Here is a 24933-nt window from a genome sequence, read left to right as displayed (position 1 = left end):
CAGTTTAACTATCTAATGTATGCTAGAATGATCGATACACAGCTGTGGAGCCCTTTCTGCGAGATGCGGAAGAAGGCCCCTCTCCCAGCGCCAAGGTTCCTGCTCTTATACTACTCTGGGCCGCCTTCCTGCAAGGAGGCGACTCTGCCTAGCCCAGGTATGGGCAAACTACGGCCCGCGGGCCACATCCGGCCCACGGGACCGTTTAATCCGACCCGCCAACCCTGAATAAATTGTATTATTAAACATTTTTTTTGGTCATTTTGCCTGCAATGACTGCGTTTCTCCAGTAGATGGGGAACCGCTCGCCTGCGCATTTACTACCGGAAGCCGTGTCAGAAAGCTCGGTGCACACTCACAAGTGCGTGTACGTACTCAGTAGTACGGACATGGCGCACTCGCGCTCTGTATCAGTGCCGAATTTAGAGCGTGGGCTGTGACGACAGCATTCTTGTAATTCGCGCGCTGAGCTTTCAGATACAGTTTTACGCTAAAGCCACCCACAAACCTTCCCCTGGAATCCCTCCATTAAAATGAGTCGCCCAAGGAAAAGCAAGGTGGACACTGAGTGCCGAGTGTTTAAAAAAGAGTGGCCAATTTGGCTCGACGTACGCGACGTGACGTTCAGCCACATGAACATCAACATCAACCCGTCACAGATCTAGGTAAACGGACCAACACCTCGGATCTCTCCTAAGAATTGCCGCAACAAATTTTACTCCAGACTATGACGCACTAGCAAAAAAGGGAGACCAACAACACTGTTCCCACTGAAAATGAAGGGGAGGCTCTCAAGTTTGTTGTAAAAAAATGCATTTTGAATATGATTTGTACAAATAGCAGGCATTGAAACTAGTGACCATTCTCATTTTCAAACAATGCAGGATGCTCAAGGACATTGATGCACCACTTGTTTGCGACTAATCTTAACCTGTAAAGTTCTTAAGGCTTACTTTAAGGAAGTGTTTCCCGTTTCCTCACCTCTGTTACCAGGTGTTTGTGAGTTAAAACTCTGCTCTGATTTTCAGATACCCCTCACCGTGTTGCCGTTTTGATTACTTTATTTGGATGTATGCTTTCACTGATTCTTCAAGATGATATATTTGGTCAGAATGTTTGCCGTTTGATGTGATCTCATAAGATAAACAGCTTTCATTAATCTGACCTGCAGGCACTGAAGTGATGGAGACTGTTATTCATAATAACAGTGTCGTATTTTATGAGAATCACTGATAGCAGTTTTTTCGTGTATTATTTTTTTTTTTTTAATGCTGTTAATAAATGCATTTGTTTTCCAAAAACTTTTTTTGAATATCCATGATTTACTACCTACTAAAGGCCAAAACCTTTTATGCAATGACCTTTACAAGTCGTTTATATTACTTCACACAAACACTACATCCATCTGCTCCTGGTTCGGCCAAATTTAGAACCCAGTTCGGCCCGCAAGTCAAAAAGTTTGCCCACCCCAGGCCTAGCCTGTGTGATAACGTCTGACCTTGTAGTCTTAACTGAGAGCGACTTCTACATATGTGCAAAGGGTGTCATAGAGAAGAGAAAGATAATAAAGCAAGAGAAGGGTTACAGCGATATAACGGCATAGCTCAAGCTACCTAGCTAATCACATGTGCCAAAGAGGCCTATTCTAACAAACCGTTGGTGAGAATGGGTAGAGATAGACTCTTATTGTTCCTCCCCACGGAAATCTTTAGTAAAAGGCGAAAGATTTATTCGATCTGAAGAGAAACGAGTGATCTGAAAATCTGAGTCAAAACGGGCCACCCCACTGCTGGTCTCACCAAATTCACAGGCGGTCTCACACTCAAATTGCAGCAACCATTCCTTCTAATACAAACAATAGACGTTCATAGATTTTATAATTAGAAGGACTCAACCTAAATAGAAGGTTTAAACAAGTATTTTGTGTTCATTAATGTCTTTTTTACTTTAAACATTGTTGGCGCACAGGATTGTGGGTACCTGATCGAACACTGACTCATTCTTTCAAACAGCGTCACCTATTTTGAGTATTGAAGGTAAAAACAGTTGTATGTCTTGGTACGTGTACTTTTGGTATGAGAGAACGGGAAATGATCCCATCTCTGTGTTTTATTTGAAAACGTGTGATTTCATAAATTTATTCAACACAAATCGGGAAACAATATACGATCGTAATTTCTCAAATAATTGCTCAAATTTCAGAAGTGCTCTATATCTCTCGTGTCGCAAATAATTGAGTCTTTTGCCGTTGCTGGCATGGTTTGGAGTGTAATTCACCTCCACTGCGATGGTGGGGTTCGATATTTGACATTTGAATATAAATCTGTCATTTTACTTTAGGAAGTAAAAGTTTCTTTCTAGAAATCCATACTTTTGATGTATGAGGAACAACAATCAGGCGCATTCTTCAAAAAGACAGCCCTACAGCCGACAAAAAGGTTTTGATACGTTCATATCATGTAACGAGTCAGGAACGTGGTAATTACATATTATTCTGCATTGACTAATTTGGTTAATACAGTTTAGCAAGCAAATGCACAGTTCCAGAGTACAGTTAATAACTTGCTCAAAAGCGTTCAGTGTGTCACAGCACCGCAGAACTCAACTCCATGTGCGTATTACTGCGCGTGATTTTTGTTTTAATCAGAAAGACCAGGGGAGAGCGTGAACGCAGTCCACCACTGTTGTGTTTATACGGAGTAGAGATGAACGCTAATGCAACTTCTTTATTCAGCAACTTTTTATTTTCTCCCCACTCGTGTCTCACATAGCAGTACAATGCCCCTGGCGCACCACAGAGCCCCCAACTGTCAACATTATGCGAGACCTCCAATAACACACTATATAATATTATAGTTTCAACATACGATAATACCACCTCCCTTTTTCCAGAGCTCATAGGGTAGACTGCCTTTGTCTCGTCAGACCTTAGAGGATTATTCTGCCTCTTGTGTAGAAAGGTCTGTTCCTAACTTTTGCCAAGGTCTTTCAGGGCACCCTGATGGCATGAGTGACTCTTTTGGGATGTGTCGCTCTTGTATGCATGTCCTGCAGTTCAGTACCATTTCGTTCACTTGCTGGCTGAGTCCCAGCCACCACACAGATTGACGTGCACGTGCTTTACATTTCACGACACCTAAGTGTCCTTCGTGTAATTTGAATAGCACGTCGTTCCTCATTGCAGAAGGTATTACCAGTCGTGTGTCCTTTAGCAGTAAGCCATCTTTCACTGTTAATGTAGCTCGCTCCGGCCAGTAGTTTTTCAGCGCTGGTTTCTGTTTTGCTTATGCTGGCCATCCTTCCATGCACATGGTCATGACACGCGAGCAGACACTGTCGGCTTTCAATTGCTCTTTCAGGTTTTCTGTATATGATGAGCTGACAGGTAGACTCTCAGTGACACAGTCCACAAATATGTTTGTGCTCTCCATCAGCTCCTGGTCATCAGTGGACATGCGTGATTTTACAGGTGCACGTGAAAGTGTGTCTGCTGTCCAAAGCGACTTTCCTGGTACGTGCACGATGGAGTATGAATAGCGCATCAGCCTCATCCTGAAACCCTGGATTCTCTGTGGCAAAAGATCCAGTGCTTGGGCTCCGAGCAGGCTGAGAAGGGGTTTATGGTCGGTCTCCAGGCAAAACTCCTTTCCGATGAGGAAATCCCAAAACCGTTCACAGGCCCATGTGAGTTCCATGTGAGGCCCATGTGAGGCCCAGACCCTCCTTCTCCACCTGTGCGTATCGTTGCTCAGTTGGAGTGAGTGACCGTGATGCGTAAGCCACAGGCTTCCATCCTTCCCCTCATTTCTGGAGAATTACGCCCCCCAACCCATACGATGATCCATCAGCAGATACTTTGGTGTCTCTGCCCGGGTCATACATAGCCAACACCGGAGGAGAGGACAGAGCTTTCCTTAGGTCTTCAAACGCTGCTGCCTGGTCCACGTCCCAGACCCAGCAGTTTTTCTTTGAGAAGACGTCACGGAGCAGTTTATCTTTTTCAGCTAGCTGGGGAATAAACCTTCCCAGCTGGTTGACCATGCCGAGAAAACTCCTTAATTCACTCACATGTGTGGGCTCTGTCATGTCTGTGATGGCCTCTGTCTTTCTTGGGTCAGGGCGGATGCCTGCGGCTGTGATGATATGGCCCAGGAAGACTACATCGCTCTTGGAGATTTCACACTTGTCCACATTCAGTGTGATGCCTGCTTTTTCCAGTCTTTGTAGCACGGCATTAAGTCGAGTGTCATGCTCTTCCTGGTCCCGCCCCCACACCAACAGATCATCGATGTGACAAACCACACCGTTGAGCCCCTCTGTGATGTCCACCATGCTGCACTGGAAATGTTCGGGCGCAGAAGCGATGCCAAATGGAAGGCGGTTAAAGTGGAACCGTCCGAAGGGCGTTATGAATGTAGTGTACTTGGCTGACTCCTCCGTTAATGGAATTTGACCGATTCGCTTCGCAAACCGCCTTCTGGAACGGATTGTGGTCAAAAACCGAGGCTTGACTGTATTATATTCATCTTGGTAGCCCACCAAGCAGGAATATTTTTTTAACAAAACTGTTGAAATCGAGCCTGTGGCCCCTGCAGCCCCCAATTGGAGCATGTGGCCCCCGGCCCACTGCGGCCCCCATTGTTTGCGGTATATTTGTCTCCCGAGACTCAATATATATATTTGTGTGTGTATATATAAACAGTGATCTCCAAGTACCACCATCATGTGTTTTTTGTTTAACGATTACTTCGAGAACATTCCTTGAAAATAATATGTCCTCATCGGTGAGCAGTTTTAGAACAGGCCTGTCGGCTACTCATGTGGTAGTTGGGGGCTGCCTTTTGCCGATGGGCACAACTGTAGTGTCCCTGCTAATGCAAACGTGCAGAGAAGAACCAGTGGACACACAGAGTCATTGCCTGTATTTTTGTACCTTTAATCAGGATTCTGCTCTTGGCTGTAATGAAGATTTGGCACACAAAACGTACGTATATTCCTGAATTGTTAAAGCAGTGCTTTCAGGCCTCCTCAGTTTAACATTGTTTTAGTGATCAACACACCAAAACATCTGCAACAGAGAAAACTTGGCATTTTTTCTTTTGGTTTTTGTTGAACTGTAAACTGACATTGGAGGGGTCTGCAGTCCATCTCGGGCCATGGTAAAAGGGCTGATCGGAAACCAGCTTATGGGGACAAGGACTGGGTGCATGAATTCAATCTGTTCTTCAACAGATTTGATTCCGCCTCCCCCTCACCCCTTCACCTCGCTCCGCATCTCATTCTGCCACATTCGACACTCCAGCCCCCCCGCCAGCTCACCAACCCCCTCTCACCCCCCCCGGCGTCACTCTTCTGTCTCCACTCCATCACCCCGGTCTTCCGACATGCCCCTCTCCTTTACAGATCTCCAGGTGAGGAGTCACCTCAGAAAGATCAAAGCAGGGAAGACCCCGGGCCCAGACGGCATCTGGCCGAGACTGCTCAGGGACTGTGCGGACCAGCTGAGTGGTGTGGTCAGGTACCTGTTCAACCTGAGCCTGAACAAGGTCCCAGTACTGTGGAAGACCTCCTGCGTGGTCCCTGTGGGTTAATACTTCACACGATTTACATTTAGGAAGCCGCACAATAGGGTGCTGGTATGTTCCAGTTAAACATATACGTAGATTCAAGATTCAAGATTCAAGAGTTTTTATTCGCCATGTTTGAGCGTGCCAAACAAGGAATTTGACTTCGGTAAAACACACCCTCTGTTCAACATATAGGTGACTAACAACACTCAGGACATGTGAATAATGGCAAAAACAGTGTAGACAAATTCAAAAGGTGTGAAGAGCAGGATGTTATTGCACAGTAATGCCTCTGAGACTCTATGAGTGGTGTGAGTTCATCAGAGCAACAGCCTGGGGGAAGAAGCTGTCTCGGTGTCTGCTGGTTTTGGCGTACCGAGCTCTATAACGCCGTCCGGAGGGGAGTAGTTCAAACAGACTGCAACCTGGGTGAGAAGGGTCTGTAGAGATGTTCCTTGCACGTTTCCTGGTCCTGGACAGGTACAAGTCTTGGATAGAAGGGAGGTTGATTCCAATGATCTTTTCTGCAGTCCTGATTGTCCGTTGCAGTCTGTGCTTGTCTTGTTTGGAGGCTGATCCAAACCAGACAGTGATGGAGGTGCAGAGGACAGACTGGATGATGGCAGTGTAGAAGGTCTTCAGAAGCTCTCGCGGCAGGTTGAACTTCTTGAGCTGTCTCAGGAAGTACAGCCTCTGCTGGGCCTTCTTCCGGACAGAGTCTATGTGGCCGGTCCATTTCAGGTCCCGAGAGATTGTGGTTCCCAGGAACTTGAAGGTGTCTGTGGAGAGAATAGTATTACTGCGGATAGTGAGGGGTAAAAGTGGTGAAGGGTCTCGCCTGAAATCCACTGTCATCTCCACGGTCTTGAGCGGGTTCAGCTCCAGATGGTTTTGGTTGCACCAGTGGACCAGCCGCTCCACCTCCTGTCTGTACGCAGTCTCATCACCGTCCTGGATCAGTCCGATGAGAGTGGTGTCGTCTGCATACTTCAGGAGCTTCACAGGAGAGTCATCTGAGGAGAAATCGTTGGTGTAGAGAGAGAAGAGCAGTGGGGAGAGGACGCACCCCTGAGGGGCTCCAGTATTGGTGGTCCGGGTGTCAGATGTGATGCCCCCCAGCCTCACACGCTGTCTCCTGTTGGTCAGGAAGCTGGTGATCCACTGACAGGTGGGGGCAGGCACCGCAAGCTGGATGAGCTTCTGTTGGAGGATGTCAGGAGCGATGGTGTTGAACGCCGAGCTGAAGTCCACGAACAGGATCCTGGCGTACGTTCCTGGAGTGTCCAGGTGGTGCAGGATGTAGTGCAGTCCCATGTTGACCGCATCATCCACTGACCTGTTTGCCCGGTAGGCAAACTGGAGGGGGTCAAGCAGGGGGCCCGTGACCTCCTTCAGGTGGTTCAGCACTAACCTCTCGAAAGATTTCATGACCACAGATGTCAGTGCGACGGGTCTATAGTCATTCAAACCTGTGATGGCGGGCTTCTTGGCCACTGGAACGATGGTGGAGCTCTTGAAGCACGAGGGCACCTCACACAGCTCCAGAGAACGGTTGAAGATCCGTGCAAAGGTGGGCGCCAGCTGTTCAGCGCAGACTTTCAAGCAGGAAGGTGACACGCCGTCTGGGCCCGGTGCCTTCCTGGTCTTTTGTCTCCGGAACATCTGGCGCACTTCCTCCTCGCGGACCTGGAGTGCGGGCGCAGCCTCTGCAAGAGAGAGAGTGGGTGACAACGATGATAGAGGTGTGGACAGAGCAGTTGTGGGGAGAGGTGAGTATGTAGATTGTGCTGCAGGAAGTCCCGTTGTGTGGGAGGACCGATCAAACCTGCAGTAGAACTTATTCAGCTGGTTAGCAAGCCTTGGGCTCTCCACAGGACGGGGGGTTCGTTTCTTGTAGCCCGTGATGCTCTGCAGACCTTTCCACACTGTTGAGGGATCAGGATTGGCAGAGAGGTGTCTCTTCAGGTTCTCCCCGTAACACCTCTTGGCTTTCCTGACCTCTCGGTTCAGTGTGTTTCTGGTCTGCCTGAACAGGTCGCGGTCGCCGCTCCTGAAGGCCTCCTCCTTGACTTTGCGCAACCTCCTGAGGTTCGGTGTAAACCAAGGTTTGTCGTTGTTGTACGTGCAGAAGGTCTTAGTCTGCACACACAGATCCTCACAAAAACTGATGTATGATGTGACAGTGTCAGTGAGTTCATGCAAGTCTGAAGTTGCAGCTTCGAAAGCTCCCCAATCGGTGCAGTCAAAGCAGGCTTGGAGGTCCTGCCTTGACTCCACTGTCCACTTCCTCACAGTCCTCACCACAGGCTTAGAAGTTTTTAGTTTCTGCCTGTAGGCCGGGATCAGATGAACTAGACAGTGGTCCGAGAGTCCTAAAGCTGCACGAGCCGCAGAGTGGTATGCATCCTTGATCACGGTGTAGCAGTGGTCCAGAGTCTGTGCCCCTCTGGTGGGACACGTTACGTGCTGTTTGTATCTGGGGAGTTCGTGTGCGAGGTTCGCCCTGTTAAGATCACCCAGAACAATGATTAGTGAGTTTGGTAGAAGTTTCTCCATGTCTGTTACCTGGTCAGCCAGCATCTGCGTGGCTTCACTCGCACGTGCGTGTGGTGGGATGTAAACAGCCGCCATGACGATCGAGGAGAACTCCCGTGGTGAATAGAACGGCCGGCAGTTTATGAAAAGTGTTTCTAGGAGAGGGCTGCAAAACTCTTTCAACACCGTGACATCAGTACACCAACGTTCATTAATGTAGAAACAGAGACCACCTCCCTTTGATTTTCCGGAGAGCTCCGCGCTGCGATCTGCTCGCGTTAGCCTGAAGCCCGCTAGCTCCACGGCGTGGTGGGGCGTTCGTTCGCTGAGCCACGTTTCCACAAAGCACAGCGCGGCGGATCTGCTGAAGTCCGTGTTCCTTGAAGTGAGGAGCAGCAGTTCGTCCATCTTGTTCGCCAGGGAGCGGACATTCGCCAGATGAATTGACGGTAGGGCAGAACGGAACCCTCTCTGCCTCAGCCTTACGAGTGCTCCCGCTCGTTTTCCGCGCCGCCGTCGTCGTGCTAGCTTGTACAGCACCGCCGCTCCGGCTAGAATCTCCGACAAACAGTCTGAATCGAAGAGAACAGGAGAGAAAATACCAGAAGAAGACTGTCCGATGTTTAACAGCGCTTCTCTAGTAAAAGTGATCCGGGATGGACAGCAGAGGACACAGAAAACACACGAAATAAGACAAATAAACAGAGAGCGACTCACCGTGGCTGCCATCCGCGGCGCCATCATGACGTCAATGTATATGTATGGATACCCGTATTGGCAGGTGTTCCTATGTCAAGGTGAGGATGCCAAACAAGAAGTATCCTTGAGTCCCTCGACAGACCCTCGAATCCTCGCGAAAGCAGTCAGGAGCACAGATGATTGGTTTAGGATCACCACGGGAGTCACCGCTATAAACAATAATTGGCTTTTGATGGCGGAACAAGCTGCTAATACTACTGATGAAGATTGTGTGGTCTGTCTCAAAGCAAGAGTAGTGTTAAAAGTCGTTCCAGCTGCAGTAGAATCAGCTTGTATCTTACAGGTGTTGACCCAGTCCAGTACCAGTGGTAACTGTTTGATTTATGATGATATTTTCCCAGTCGTAGGCTTGGAAAAAAGAAAGCCCATTTTTGATAGCCATGTGACTCAACAAAATATGACATGTTTAAAGTTAAAGGGAACCGGCATAAGTATTGGGACAATAGATCCCACATGGTGCAAATTAAATATGTCACTGAATATAACCTCTCCTCTCTCTCGTGCAGACATCTGGTTGTGGTGTGGTGACAACAAATTATATGATCGCTTGCCGAAGAATGCATCAGGTATCTGTGCCCTCGTGTCTTTGATAATGCCTGTGGTGGTTGTCCCCATTGAAATACAGAATCTCAATTGGAACCTGAAGTCCCCAATGGTGGGGCTCCTGAAGAGCCAAAAGAGACGTTTTGCCCCCATGGTTGAGCGACAACGATCCGACATATATTGACGCTATAGGAGTGCCCCGGGGTGTGCCAGATAAGTATAAACTCGTTAATCAAGTGTCCTCAGGATTCGAAAGTATTTTCCTATGGATCACCCCCAATAAAAATGTAGACCGTATTAATTACGTTCATTACAATGTCTAACGGCTGGGTAACTATACAGCTGAATCATTTGCAGCAGTTCATGAACAATTGGCTGCGACGTCGTTGATGGCGTTCCAAATTAGAATTGCGTTGGACATGCTATTGGCTAAGGAACATGGTGTGTGTGGAATGTTTGGTGATGCATGTTGTACTTTCATCCCAAACAACACGGCACCAGGGGGCCGACTGACCAGGGCGTTGGAAGGACTAAGGACACTGAACAAAAAGATGAAAGATCATTCAGGCGTACGCATCGATATTTGGTCTGATTGGATGAAAATGTTCGGAAGCTGGAAAGGCCTCATCATGTCTGTGCTTGTTGCTGTGGCTATTTTTACTGCAATAATGATTTTATGTGGTTGTTGTTGGAGGACAAAACAAATCCAAACTTGATAGCATCGCCTCTTGACTTTTAAAATGTAGAAGGGCCATTTTAAGAGAAAATATCTGTCCTCCGTCTCCTCCGCCTTTTCTTGACAACTGATCTGAGATCGGCCGAGCGCCTTTTTCTTTTAACGCTCCTTTTTCTCCGCCCACCAGGGTGCAGCCCTCGGCGTGATAAAGCTGCAAGTCCAGAACCTTCTTGAGTGTTTTCGGGTTTCCGGTGAATCCTCTCTATGACCCGCCCTGCTACATCCGTTGCTATGTTTTTAGCAGCGGCTTGAAGGTGTGGCTTCGCCAAGTTAAAGCCGTTTTTGAACATCGGCACCACGAAGCGGAACAGTTTTGCAAAAATAGAGCCCAGACCGCGCCCGTATTGAACGGGGCTTCCTTGGAACCCCAGAAATGACCCCCCTACTTGTGTTTCGTAATAATCGACAAAACGATACAGGTCGGGATGCGTGGTTGACGTCACCATTATTTTTATTATTTTGATCTAAAATGCAGAATGAGAATAACTTTCCCGTATTCAAATCTGCTTGAAATTGTCTCATAGGACCTCGAACAAAAACATTATTTCTAGGAAAAGTTATTCTGGCTGGTTTGTGTAAAGTATAAGCATCTCTATCTGACAGAAACTCCTTCACTTTTTTAATATTAGTGTTTTTACAGCTAACAGTCGCTGCTTTGTGTAAGCGTGCCTCTCCCCCAAAACTAGCTGGATTTTTAGCATTATAATAGAGCTTTTCAAGACATCTCTCCCTAGAGATGCACCGATCCGACTTTTTCAGTTTCGATACCGATACCGATGCCGTGAGTTTGCGTATCGGTCGATACCCGATACCGATCCGATATTATGGTTGACTTAACAAGCTACATACCTCTACATGTGGAACAGAAAAGACTAAAGGCAATGGCATCAGGCATGACTACACAGTTCATTCCTAAGACAAAATGTAACAAGATAAAGCAGATTAATGCAATGAACTATTTATTTGCAACAAAAATTGTGCAACAGCAGCAATAAAGTGTATTAGCATTTAAATTCAAGTAAATTAGGATACAAACTTCTTAAAAAAAAAATACAAATGTTGCAGCTGAAACTGCACTGGGCAAATATAGAAAGGGTGATCAAGCACACAGTAACCAAATATTAAAATAAATAGTAAACATGTAAACATTAGGTGCCGTTCCACATCACTCATGACCTGTTGAAATGCTCATTTAAGCAGCAATGAGAAGTGCTCCCTGAAAACAAGCTCCGCTTAGTACTAGTACTATAACTGGTAGTACTACCACCACCCCTGGCAACATTAGCTTTGCAGACATTACAAACTGCCGTCAAGCTAGTTGGCGTGTTCAGTTTAAAGTACCTCCACACAGCTGACTCTTTCGTTCGCTCCATGTTTGCGTTTGTTTAGAAAACTCTCGTGGCATGCGGATGTTTTTAAGAGAGGCAGATGTCCTAAAATAGAAAAGCATGGTCGATAAAGTGTGGAGGAAGTTACATTGCACAACTCAGCCGTCACTGTTTCATAATTTGCATAGAAATAAAAGCAGCGATCCTTAATAAACAAGCATGTGTGATGCAACTGGCTAAGGTCGTCAAGGGTACACCCGTCCTACGTCATTTTTGCATGTTTAATTAATGCATCGTACAAAAGATGAGCTACCATTAGTTTCACACGTATGTAATCTTCCACCACCAGCCACGAAAGGGACTAAAAGCAAAATCACCGGGTACCATGACCTCTGGCTCCGGATTGAGCATGTGAGCAATGTCAGCGGCAGATAAGCGTGGCAAGTCCATACCGTTTTCAGGGTAACGCGCGCATGCGTCGTCAAACAGGTTGATGGCAGGAGACGAGGACCAGTGTTCATGCTGCTCCACCCCGTTTGCTAAGCGACTTTCGCCGCCGTACCCTGGGGTCGCAGGTAGGGTTGTGTTAGAAAAATGTATATATATGTTATCATGCGTTCTCTAATCAATGCTTTACCGCAATATTACTGCAATATATGCTTGCTGTTTGGCCTTGCTGTTTTTATGATGTACCACAGAAGAGAAAAGGTACGGCTGGGCCAGGAGAGAGGTCAGACAGGACGCAGCTGATAACTCAGCAAAAAGAAGACATCTACCGAGACAGTTCCTTCTTAACAAAGACCGCTTTGTTAGACAACATGCCTCATTGCTGTCTTGCACTTCAGATGAACCTACAAGTGACCATCAAAGCCTGGGTTTTCCAAGCTATCTTGATCGTTAGATTATGTTTGTGCGTATCCAGTAATTAATAACCTAGCTTGTCTCATCCTACTCAAGGTCGTAAAACCTCCCTTGCTAGAGCTCAAGGACTTTCTCTTCTCAACTCAAACTCCTTTTTCTCACGTTCTTATTATTTTGCTTACGAGGCAAAGCCCACGTGCTCCCCCCCCTTCCTTTAGGGGCTTTTGCCTCACAATTGTGGGTAGGGCAAATCCAAATAAAAAGAGCGGGAGTGTACACAGATATTGAGTGTTGTGAGATTGTTGTAAACTATCTGTACTGCACTCCTCGCGAGAAAAGACTTGATATTCTGTCTCACTTGTGATTTGTTTGCTGATGCTCTTCTCTTAATAGTTGTTCAGTCAGCGATTTAAACCTGACAGAAATTGGGGGCTCGTTCCGGGACCTCGACACACCTTGAACGGTTCCAGCGGACTCTTCGACACAGGCGAAAATCCTCGGCCGAGGTAAACAAAAGCCCTTTGACGGGACTGTCTCGATCAGTCCGGCTGGACACCGGGAGGGTTGACGAGGCTATCCGAGGAGGAGAATCAGCAGACCGTGAGTAGGAATATTAATTCTACTAAAAAGAAATGGTTGAGCGGTGACAAGAGGTCACCTAATGAATGAGCGGTGACGAGGTCACTTAAAACGAGCAGTGACAAGACGTCACTTAAAGACCTTGAGAATTCTAGACCCTATCAAGTGCAATAGGAGCAGTTAAATTCCGCGGGGGCGTTGTGGAGCCCCCTAACTTGTACGTTAGTTAAATTCCGCAGTGGGAGGGGCGGACTCCTCTGTTATTCCTAAAAAAAAAAAAAACGCGCGTGGTGTGTTTGTGTTTGTGTACGGTTTGACTGAGAGTGATCTCATTTGAGCGCTCCTCTATATAAACACACAGGATTGTAAACAGTGGCTTTGTGTGGGGGCAGAGGCAAGAACTCTCCGCTCCCTTCGGGGAGGTGAAAGGAGACTTACCACACATCGAACTTTTAACCACTGTCCTGTGAATAAAGTTGGTTTTAGGACACTGTAGGTGCCATTCAAACTACCAACTCCAAAATTTAGAAAAATAAACCATGGGAAACTTAAATAGTAAGCGAAAGTCCCTACCCCGACATGAACTAAAATGCAAAGATTGGAAAATAATTGAAAGGCAGGATCCCGACCGACTTAAAAAAAAAAAAAAAAAAAAAAAAAAAGATTTCGATAAATGGGTTAAAAAATATAAATTTGAGGGAGAACTAGAAGAAGTACAAGAGCGGGAAGAGAAAACACATGCTACAAATTCAAAACTAAAGATCATAGCGAAGTTGTATCCGCAAATACATGACACACACAAAATTGAGGAATCACCTCCTCCTTATGGGTTGATGGACAGAGCCACTAGGCAGAAAAGCCCGCTAGAAATGGATTGGTCAAAGGAAATCAGAGCAAATTATACAGAAATAGGGAGAACAAAGCAAAATGATAATGAAACCTTTGATGAGTATCGAGTGCGAATGACAAAAGTGTTTAAAACACACAGTGGACTGGTGGAAGATAATGCGCCTCAAGGTGCTTATCAACAGCAATTAAAAAATGCCATCCACGCAGGGTCCAGACCAGCAATACAAGGCTGGGTGATCAAACATTATATAGGCATGAACACCGGAACTTTGGAGGAATACATAAATCATGCCCTCCATGCGGAAAAAGTAGTAATAGACAAACAAAAACGAAAACGAATGAAAGCTACAAAAGACACTTTTCTGGTAGACCAGGATAGTGACACTTTTTACCAAAATGCAGGCAGAGGACAGAAAGGCCAGAGAGGGCGAGCAATGTCTAACAGAGGAGGCTTTAGAGGCCGAGGAAGAGGAGTTGTGCAACCTCCAATAGAATGCTGGAATTGCGGAGAAAACGGTCACATGGCACGTGACTGCACAAATTAACAAAGACAGTTATGGCTAGGCCAAAACCAAATCAAATCAGGTTTCCATGTAATGAAGTGGGAACCTGGCTGCCAAAATTAAAGAGAAATTAGCTTAAATATACAGGAGATATTTGTGTTAAAAGGATAAAGTAAGATAAAGAAACACTGAAGTTAAAATTGGCTAAATAAATGGAAAAGAATTACAAATAGCTTCTAAAAGTAAAATAAAGAATAAATCTGACAAGTAAGACGAGCAAAAAGTTGTTCTTAGTGGGATCTATGTGGTCTTATACGTATGTTGTGCGTCATCCTTTTGTGTTGGTGTGTGTGCGTGTGCGCGCAGAGGATCCTCATGAATGTTGTGTGTATGAGTGTGAGTGCGATGTGGGTCCTATGGAAGAAATCAGTAATGGAGAATGTTCAGGAGGCTGTTGAGCGATAATAGGGAAATTGAGAAGTAGACGATGATGTGTTTAAGTTGGTTGGAGAAACTAAGATGAGCAGTGTGTGGAAGTAGAGAGAATAAGACGTGTGTGGCAGAAAGTGACTAGAACGGTGGTTTGATAGGATGAGAATAAGAGACAGCAAATGTTGTGTAGAAGACAGTGAAAGATGTCGAATGTGAACATGATGAAGGGGGCAACAGCAAAGTTGGCCTGCCCTTTGAGAAGGCGAGACTGATAAGCGTGCCTGCGTTCGCGCGTAGTCTCGGGGCGGGGCTGTGCACGTGGGCCTTTGCTATGCTCGTGTGGGCGGTGGGCCGGCATCATGGTTGTTGCAGGAAATGGCCAGCCTGTGACCAATCAACATTGATGCTGCGCCCCCCCCCTCGCACGAGGGGTGCTATGGCTGCGGGCGAAGCAGGGAAAGTGTGAGTTTCTCAGAGTATGTTTGAATATTTGTAACAGGGTGATGCTTAAGGAAGATGTGACAATATTTGCATGAAGGATAATAGACACTGATGAGAAAAAAGTATAACCAAAAACGTCAAAACAGAGGATGATGTTGGCGCAGCGTTGTTTGTTGGTATTGTTTGTGAGCTGTGGCTGCTGTTTTTGTGTTGTCTGTGTGCTGTCAGTGTTATGTGTTAAAATTGGCTAATGTAGGTGCACAAAAGAATTTGCTAGACTGTAGTCTATCTGATTTGCACCGCAAAACAAAAGCAATTTTGTGAAAATAAGAAGAAAAGAAAGGCGAGCAATTTTTTGTGGGCAGAAACTGGTCCACAATGCATTAATGCCTAGCCCTGATGAAACAAAATTTGAGAGATGGAAAGAACTTGCTTTCTGGAATTGGATGAAGCAAAATTATTAAATAACAACATTTCAAAACTAAATTTGGAAGAAATAGTCGATTGGTTGTGTCAAGACTACACAAGTTTTTACATTTCAGAATAAGAGAGTGATTGAGTTAGTTAAAGTTAAGAAACAACAACAATTGACTATTATATTAATTTACTGGCGGTTATTTTGTTGGTTTTTATCTTTTTATCTTGATTGGTTTGACACCTTGAGGGAGAAAAGATTAGGATGTGGAACACGGGTTGAGACAACCAGTTACACACGCAAAGCATGTGTGAACTGGGACACTGAGAAGCATTTTGAAAGGTGTGTCAAATTAAATGAAGATGAAATCATATGTAGTAATACAACACTTTACTACATATGGATGCTCTAAATCATACAATTGAGTAAAATAAAACATACATTTTGATTTTCATTCGAATTGCTAAGATTCTTGTGATAAACGATGAGAGAATGATTGAAAAGAAACTGCAAAAAACTACAAGAAACTACAACTACGCTAGTTGTGGAAGCAGTCCAATTGCCACGAAAAATAGCTATATGCACGTGTGCAGGGCACACATGAGACTGATAAGGTGCCAAGAGGTAACAAGCTTGCGGACGGAACCGCATAGCGGTAGTGCAAAAGACGCTTCAAATTTTGTACACACAAGAAGCAGATTAAATTACTGAAACGTTTTTAAAGATGTGCAGCGACAAAGTCCATAGGCTGAAATTCGATTATGGACGAAAAGGGGGCCAGAGTGGGGAATGGTATCTATAAATGACCAGAAGACTGACCTATCCTACAAAAAACCTATACAAGTGGGCAGCGATGTTGAGCCATGGTTGTGTGTCGCATGGCTCAAGAGGGGGGATAATGGGGCAGTTCAGTCAGCTTTATACAACATATGAATTGATTCATATTCAAAACATTTATAAAACTAAATTTTTGTAGAGTTTAACATGTGCTAATCACAATCCACAGGGTTATAATGCCTGGTCATAATAGATGCATTCTCAAAATGGTTTGAATTGGCTTCAACAAAAACACTGAATGCCTTAACAGTGGCAAAAAACGTTATGTAAAGAAATAATGCCGAGATATGAGATTTCAGAAATTAATTCTCATGACAGGACATAAAGTGTGAAAATGTGCATGGAAAAAACTGGAAGATCATGGACAAAATGTTTAGACCCGGTCAAACTGTTCATAAATATTACAATTACTGTGGGTTTAACCCCGTATAAAATTGTTTGGGCGACAATATAGATTACCATGTTTTGGAACCAAGTGGGAAACTAAGGATGATTAAAATTTGGTAGAAATAAAAAAGAAAAAGGAAACAATGTTGTTTAAAAGATCAATTTGACCTTTGCAGGATGATCTGCTGTGTCGGATCTGGACTGCAATGAAAATATGATGTTTATATGTGTACTTTGTCAACAACCACTGTAGATGTTAAAGAATGGGATGATTATATCTAAAATTAATGTGGATATTTTGTTTCAGGTAACTATAAGAGTTACTGAAAAACGAAACAATTGATTGCTAATGGCAAAACAAGCTGTAAAGACAAGAAGCAAAAATTGAATATGTCATATGTATGGATTTGCAACCGATTCTTTATGTTGTATCGTTGCCATTGACCAAAGATTGTGTGAAATCTGTCACATCTACTGATTGTGAAATGTGTGACAGAGCATTCTATATAGTAATATCCATTGAAAAAAGAAAAAAGAAGCCATTGCTTTCAGAGAATGTAGTCAAGCTAAATTGTATATGTATCAACATGCCAAGATCTGGGAAAAAGCTGGAAAAACAAACAAACAAAATGTCTTTAAATTTGAGAGGCGACAATGATCTGACTGAAATTGATGCAATCAGAGTCCCCAGAGGAGTTCCTGATTAATAAGAATTAATTGACCAAATTGTAGAGGGATGGGAGTCTTCCATTTGCTGGTGGTGTACGATGAACAAGAACGTCGACATGATACATTACAACCATTGCAACATGCAGAAATTGGGCAAAGGACACAAGCGGGACTTGAGGCAGTGCACGAACAGCTAGCCACGCCTTCCCTAATGTCAATCCAGAACCGCAATGCTCTTGTTATGTTGTTGTCTGAGAAAGGAAGGGTCTACGCAATGTTCAGGGAACAATGCTGCACCTTCATCCAGAATGACACCGCCCCTGATGGGAGCCTGACGAAGGCGATTGCAAGCTTGCAATCCCTCAAAACGAGGATGAAAGAGCACAACAAGTGGATGACTGCTTTTGGGAAGTATAAAGCCCTTGTGTCCTCAATTACTGCTATACTCACCTTGTGTGGTTGTTGTTGTATTCCATGTCTCCGTGCTCTGTTTAATCGTCTCATCACTACAGCAATATCGCCCATGGAAGACAAGATGGCCGGGGTATGCCTCTAATGTCTGAACGCCAGCATGTTGATGATAACGATGATGATGATGGAATTTTTGCACTTGGGTCTACAGACTTCTTCCCAGATCTGGGTGTTTCCGAATGATAGTATCGCAACGTTTATCCTTTCTTGGTGTAAACTTATTTGTGCTCATACTTGTGATCCTACGGCTGAAAATCTTTTTGAAGTGGCCGGTTTTCGGTGATAAGATGGTCTCTGAGAACTTATGATACTCAGGGGGGAATTGTTAGAAAAATGTATATATATGTTATCATGCGTTCTCTAATCAATGCTTTACCGCAATATTACTGCAATATATGCTTGCTGTTTGGCCTTGCTGTTTTTATGATGTACCACAGAAGAGAAAAGGTACGGCTGGGCCAGGAGAGAGGTCAGACAGGACGCAGCTGATAACTCAGCAAAAAGAAGACATCTACCGAGACAGTTCCTTCTTAACAAAGACCGCTTTGTTAGACAACATGCCTCATTGCTGTCTTGCACTTCAGATGAACCTACAAGTGACCATCAAAGTCTGGGTTTTCCAAGCTATCTTGATCGTTAGATTATGTTTGTGCGTATCCAGTAATTAATAACCTAGCTTGTCTCATCCTACTCAAGGTCGTAAAACCTCCCTTGCTAGAGCTCAAGGACTTTCTCTTCTCAACTCAAACTCCTTTTTCTCACGTTCTTATTATTTTGCTTACGAGGCAAAGCCCACGTGCTCCCCCCCCTTCCTTTAGGGGCTTTTGCCTCACAATTGTGGGTAGGGCAAATCCAAATAAAAAGAGCGGGAGTGTACACAGATATTGAGTGTTGTGAGATTGTTGTAAACTATCTGTACTGCACTCCTCGCGAGAAAAGACTTGATATTCTGTCTCACTTGTGATTTGTTTGCTGATGCTCTTCTCTTAATAGTTGTTCAGTCAGCGATTTAAACCTGACAGGTTGCCGGACTCTCAAACACCTCGAAGGTTGATGACGAAGCTCCAAAGAGACGATCGAACCGCTGATCGTCGTAGCAGAGCGGCGATAAGAGGTCGTTCACCCTCTCAGCTGTCTGTGACGTCGTGACGCTAGGTTCGGGTGTAGGCATCGGCAGGATGTCAAACCCCTCTGGTGCTGACCACGCTGCAGCCGGCGATAAAGCGGATCGCGACCCCTCAGCCGGCGCGTTTGGTCGTGGAGATGCGATGAAAGCTGTGTCGGCCTGGTTTGTCTCTGTGCCAGAGTTGTCAGGGCTGGACCAGAGTGTGATCGTACAACGTGGTACGGTTTGCACACCTCTGGAAAGCTTTTCTCCTGGCCCGTTCTCCACAGGTGCAAAACTTGGTAAAAGTCGTCTGGCGGGTCTTTTTTGAGCCATCTTCTTCTTATTTCTCTGACGTGTAGAGCGGTCTCTCTCTTGGTGGTAGGTGTGAAGGCTGAGTCCGAAACCCCGCTCTTATACAGTTTAGATACATAGGTATGCTAATGACTACAGCCCAACCTTTCTGTGACAGTAGGTAAAAAGAGGGGGGGGGGGGGGCAAGGGACGTCTGTACTGAAGAGGTGTGAGGAGTGCAAGGGTGGGGAGTTTAAAGTTATTTTTTAGTAAGGTTAATCTAAAGTTAATTTACGTTTCACTCCGATGATATTTGTCCAGACACGGCTAGATAGAAAGAGCCCCGTAATACTGTCACCAAATGCTTGCATCCATTTATATCATTCTGTTAGTGGTACGTTCACTATTGTTTGAAAAACTCCACATTCGCTATTAAAGACTTCTAGCGTCAGATACAGTAGATCGATTAGCTCTCCATCTTCTGTCCCAGCAGCAGCTTGAGGAGAAACTTTAAAAACATCTCCCGCTCGCTGTAATTCTTGAAACCCATGTTATGTTCAGCTCACCTTGTAATCCGTATTCATCGAGATATTCAGTCAAAACCTCGGGCAGGAGTTGATTTAAAACACCCCAGTCATTTGAGTTCAACGAACCATATGTGCTGGCTGGCTCACAGTCGTTGGATGGTCCAAAGCCCCCTTGCTTTCTCATTAAAGATTAAAGATTAAAGTCCCAATGATCGTCACACACACATCTGGGTGTGGTGAAATTTGTCCTCTGCATTTAACCCATCCCCGTGTGATTTTGATCCATCCCCTGGGGGAGAGGGGAGCAGTGAGCAGCAGTGGTGCCGCGCTCGGGAATCATTTGGTGATCTAACCCCCCAATTCCAACCCTTAATGCTGAGTGCCAAGCAGGGAGGCAATGGGTCCCATTTTTATAGTCTTTGGTATGACCCGGCCGGGGTTTGAACCCACAACCTTCCAGTCTCAGGGCGGACACTCTACCACTAGGCCACTTCTCATGAAAAAAGATAGCTCACCGACCTCATAAAAAAATTTAAATCCCCACAGAGTCTCCGCTGTTAGATACCAGTTCTGCTCAAGTTTTTCTATAGGAGGCTGTTGCATACGTTTTAGATACATATGCCTCTTCTTAGGAGCGTTTAACAAGCCATCAGGGCCTTTACGCCAAAGATGAATACTGACCGGTGTTTCCGCTATCATGATTTGAGCTTCAGGTTTGCAGTTTAACACCAAAGCTTTAGCTTAGCTCTTTTCTGTGAACTCGCCGCTCGATACTCTGCCGTAATATACGTAGCTGCAGCAGGTCCAGCCCCTCTCTCAAACCACACCTCTGTGTATCACGTGTTTTTAGTCAGGACATGTTTTTAACTTGGGCAACTTTCATAAAACTATCCAAACAAATTGTAACATACGAAATATGCTGGAGGCACATCAAATATACTAAAATATAAGGCCTTCAGAGGCCTTCATCTGTCTCCCTCCAAAATTAAATGCTCCCAACACCTAGTCTCTTACTTTCAGATAACTTCGTCAGCATATTGACAACGCTTTAATGACTTGACCTCAGCTCAAACTATTGTATGTTAAATTAGGTGTACCAACACCTTGTCTTTCTCCTTCAGATGTCTTTTTCAACAAAGTTACACGCAGACAACTCGGAGCCAATAAATGTTGACTTTCCTGACTCTACTAGCGGAGGCTCCACAAGCTATTGTATGTCAAATTAGGTGCAGCAACACCTTGACTAGCTCCTTCAGATGCCTTTTTTTTGTAAAACAAAACTCCCCCCTTGACCCCTAGACGCACTGGTTGATAGCAAATGTAGCTCAGATGTATCACTTTGGTTTGTTTAAAAAAAATGGATGCAAATCTATTTCATCAATGTTTGTTAGAAACTCTGACTCCGCATCCGGCTGATATAATACAGGCCCCATACATGCCCATACATGTCCCCATCCAAAATGGCGCCACCAAACCAAAATGGCGACAGCGCCCCCCTCTTGACTGGCGCTATCTTGGCGCCCGCCAGACTGGCGCCTAGCTCATTTGCATATACATTTGCATACAATAGACATCAAAGTCTTGTACCTTCTTATATTGTGTGTTTCATCACCCAGATGAGCCCTTCGTTAAAATATTTCTGTTGATCAACTAACCCCATTTCATCTGAGGTGCATGTCACATGGGCTGTCAATTGAAACGAAACGGGTTGAGTTAATTTACCTTGGGTCTCTTAAGTCTGTTGAATCTGCCGGCATGTGTCATCCATTGCGCCACTCGCCCTACAAGACTGTATCGACTGTAAACTTGTGTGGAAAACTGTCATTGTCCAAAGGAAGGCTGTTTAGCAACAGTGACCAGCAGACAAATTCAAAGTCAAAGTCAAAGTCAAAGTCTGCTTTATTGTCAACCTCTTCACATGCCAAGACACACAAAGAAATCGAAATTACGTTTCCACTATCCCACGGTGACAAGACATAGTACACGACATACATACAAGCAAACAACACAAAATAAAAACAAGAAGGCACAAACAATGAATAATAAGAGTGATGAATAAATAATAAATAAACAAATAACACAATAAATAAATAAATAAATAAGAGGAGCAAAACGGAGCAAGTGTGCATACAGCAGACAGTCCCAGAGGGCAGAAGATCGAACAAAGAGTGAGCGGGGTGACTCACATCACTCACAATCGTGGTCGCCTTGCGGGTGAGATGGGAGGTGTAAATGTCCTTCAAGGAGGGGAGTGAAGCACCAATAATCTTACCAGCCGTGTTCACTATGCGCTGGAGGGCCTTCATGTTGTAGTCAGTGCAGCTACCACCCCAAACAGCAATACAACTGGAGAGGACGCTCTCAATGGTGCCACGGTAAAATGTAGTCATGACGGCCGGAGGAGCACACGCTCGCCTGAGTTTCCGCAGGAAGTACAGGCGGCGCTGGGCCTTCTTCGCCAGTGATGCGGTGTTGGTGGACCAGGAGAGATCCTCACTGATGTGCACCCCCAGGAACCTGGTGCTGCTCACTCTCTCCACCACAGCACCGTCGATGGTCAGCGGCAGGTGTCGGGTGTGACCCTTCTGGAAGTCAACAACAATCTCCTTGGTCTTGTTGACGTTCAGCAGGAGGTTGTTGTCCTTGCACCACGTGGTCAGAAGGTCAACCTCCAACCTGTATTGAGTCTCGTCGCCCTTGGTGATGAGACCCACCAGAGTCGTGTCGTCAGCAAATTTCACCATGCGGTTGGCGCTGTAGGTTGCAGCGCAGTCATGCGTCAGCAGGGTGAAGAGCAGCGGACTGAGCATGCAACCTTGGGGGGCCCCCGTGCTCAGCGTGATGCTGGCGGAGATCTTGTCGCCAACACGTACCACCTGAGGTCTCTGACTGAGGAAGTCTAGTAGCCAGTTGCAGAGGTAGGTACTGAGGCCCAGCTTGGCGAGTTTGCAGATGAGTCGTTGTGGCACAATGGTGTTGAAGGCAGAACCGAAGTCCACAAACAGCAGTCTCACATACGAGTCCCTACACTCCAGGTGGGTGAGGGCCGAGTGGAGGGCCGAGCAGATGGCATCCTCAGAGGACCGTTTGGCTCGGTACGCAAACTGGAAGGGGCCTATGGTGGGGGGTAGAATGGATCTGATGTGCTCCATGACAAGCCGCTCAAAGCACTTCATGATGATGGGCGTCAGTGCCACGGGGCACTAGTCATTGAAGCAGGACGGGGCAGGTTTCTTCGGCACAGGTACGATGGTGGCAGCCTTGAAACACGAAGGGACGACGGCTTGCTGCAGGGAAATGTTGAAGATGTCCGTGAAGACACCCGTCAGCTCCCCAGCGCAGTCCTTCAGCGCTCGACCCGGGATGTTGTCAGGGCCCGCCGCCTTACGAGTGTTGATAGCGGCAAGCGCCCTCCTCACGCTATCAGCAGAGAGGCATAGGGGCTGCTCTTGTGGAGGAGGAGGGGCCTTCAGCGGGCAAGTGCTGTTCTGAGTGTCGAAGCGAGCAAAGAAGCGATTGAGATCGTTGAGCAGACGGATGTCGCCCTCACAGCTCTGCGGCGCGGGCTTGTAGTCCGTGATGGTCTGAATGCCCTGCCAAAGGCCCCGTGCGTCCTTGCTGTCCTTGAAGTGGGCGGTAATCCTGCAAGAGAACGCCCTTTTCGCCTCCTTGATGCCCCGGGACAGGTCGGCCCTCGCTGTCCTCAAGCCAGCCTCATCCCCCGCTCTGAAGGCTTAGTCCCTGGCCCTCAGCAGCCTGAGGACAGCCCCAGTAAGCCACGGCTTCCAGTTAGTCCGAGTGACGATGTATTTCGAGTGGGTCACATCATCAATGCACTTCGCGACGTAAGAGGAAACAGAGTCAGTATACTCCTCTATATCCGTCCGATCATTGCAAGTGGCCGCCTGCTTAAACATTTCCCAGTCAGTAGAGCCAAAGCAGTCTCGAAGCACATCAGAGGCACCCTCAGGCCACACTCTAACCCGCTTGCGAACCGGCCTGGATGCTTTCACCATTTGTCTGTATGCGGGCAAAAGCATGACAGTGATATGGTCAGAAAGTCCAAGATGGGGGAGGGGGGCGGCTTTGAAAGCTCCTTTATGTGAAGAGTAGACCACGTCCAGGAAGCTGTCACCACGTGTTGGAAAATTAACATGTTGGTGAAGCCTCGGAAAAACAGACTTCAGGTTAGTGTGATTAAAATCCCCAGCGAAGATGGTGAAACCGTCAGGGTGCGCCGTCTGTTGTTCACTGACAGACTGGTACAGTTCACTAAGAGCCGCGATCCTGTCGCCTTCGATGTTGGAAGGCGGGATGTATACCGCGACTAGCAGAATCGCAGTAAATTCCCTCGGCAGGTAAAAAGGACGGCACTTAATGATCACAAACTCCGCCAGTGGCGAGCAGTGCTTGCATACCAACGAGGTAATTTGATTATGCCATAACTCGGATTTGAATCAAACACAACAGAATTAACCAGTACACGATCATGGCCTATATGTAGTACCATTAAATCAAGTGTGCATATTGGCCATGATCGTATAGTGGTTAGTACTCTGCGTTGTGGCTGCTGCAACTTTGGTTCGAATCCAGGTCATGGCATAATCAAATTACTTTGTGGAATTTGTCCCTTGCTCACTATTGCTAAACTGCCATATTTTGGACAATGACGATTTTCCACACAAGTTTACGGTCAATAGCCGTAACTTGTAGGGCGAGTGGCGCAATGGATAAAGCATCGCGGCGTATTCAAATTATGTCACCCTTTTTTTTTTTTTTTTCATTATTGCAAAAGTGTTACACACAAGTTTACAAGCCACATATGCCCGTGGGGCGAGTGGAGCAATGGATAACGCATCTGTCTACAGATCAGAAGATTCCAGGACTCCTGGCTTGCTCACATGCCATTTTGTGGTCAACATTAGCTATGTGTACTTTATGTGAACTTTTGGGTTGAAGTAACTCAGAGACACTGTCAACAAAAAAGTCTTTCCAATTTTGTCTCATCTCAAGTCTTACGGATCATCGGATGTGAGTAGCATTTTAACATCAACATTCTTTCATGGTCTGCCTGGGTGTCGTGGCTGAAGATCCT

At 45.8% G+C, this 24933-nt stretch overlaps 2 long non-coding RNA genes and 1 other non-coding gene across 3 annotated transcripts; 1 reads left to right on the top strand and 2 right to left on the bottom strand.

Annotated features, from left to right (window-relative positions):
• Positions 1-1002: 1002 nt before the first annotated feature.
• LOC119130471 lies at positions 1003-13209 on the bottom strand. The gene is made up of 4 exons (XR_005099432.1): positions 13130-13209; positions 10681-10687; positions 8731-8734; positions 1003-1012 (listed from the first exon to the last, which is right to left on the bottom strand). It is a non-coding gene; the product is annotated as an uncharacterized LOC119130471 (long non-coding RNA).
• On the top strand, positions 1482-15818 carry LOC119130484. Its single transcript, XR_005099443.1, has 3 exons — positions 1482-1655; positions 5412-5418; positions 15807-15818. It is a non-coding gene; the product is annotated as an uncharacterized LOC119130484 (long non-coding RNA).
• LOC119130879 lies at positions 1645-1754 on the bottom strand. Its single transcript, XR_005099551.1, has one exon. It is a non-coding gene; the product is annotated as a U5 spliceosomal RNA (small nuclear RNA).
• Positions 15819-24933: the final 9115 nt, after the last annotated feature.

This window comes from Syngnathus acus, chromosome 11, assembly GCF_901709675.1.
Source record: "Syngnathus acus chromosome 11, fSynAcu1.2, whole genome shotgun sequence".
Taxonomy (NCBI): domain Eukaryota; kingdom Metazoa; phylum Chordata; class Actinopteri; order Syngnathiformes; family Syngnathidae; genus Syngnathus; species Syngnathus acus.
This window is presented reverse-complemented; position numbering and strand designations above follow the sequence as displayed.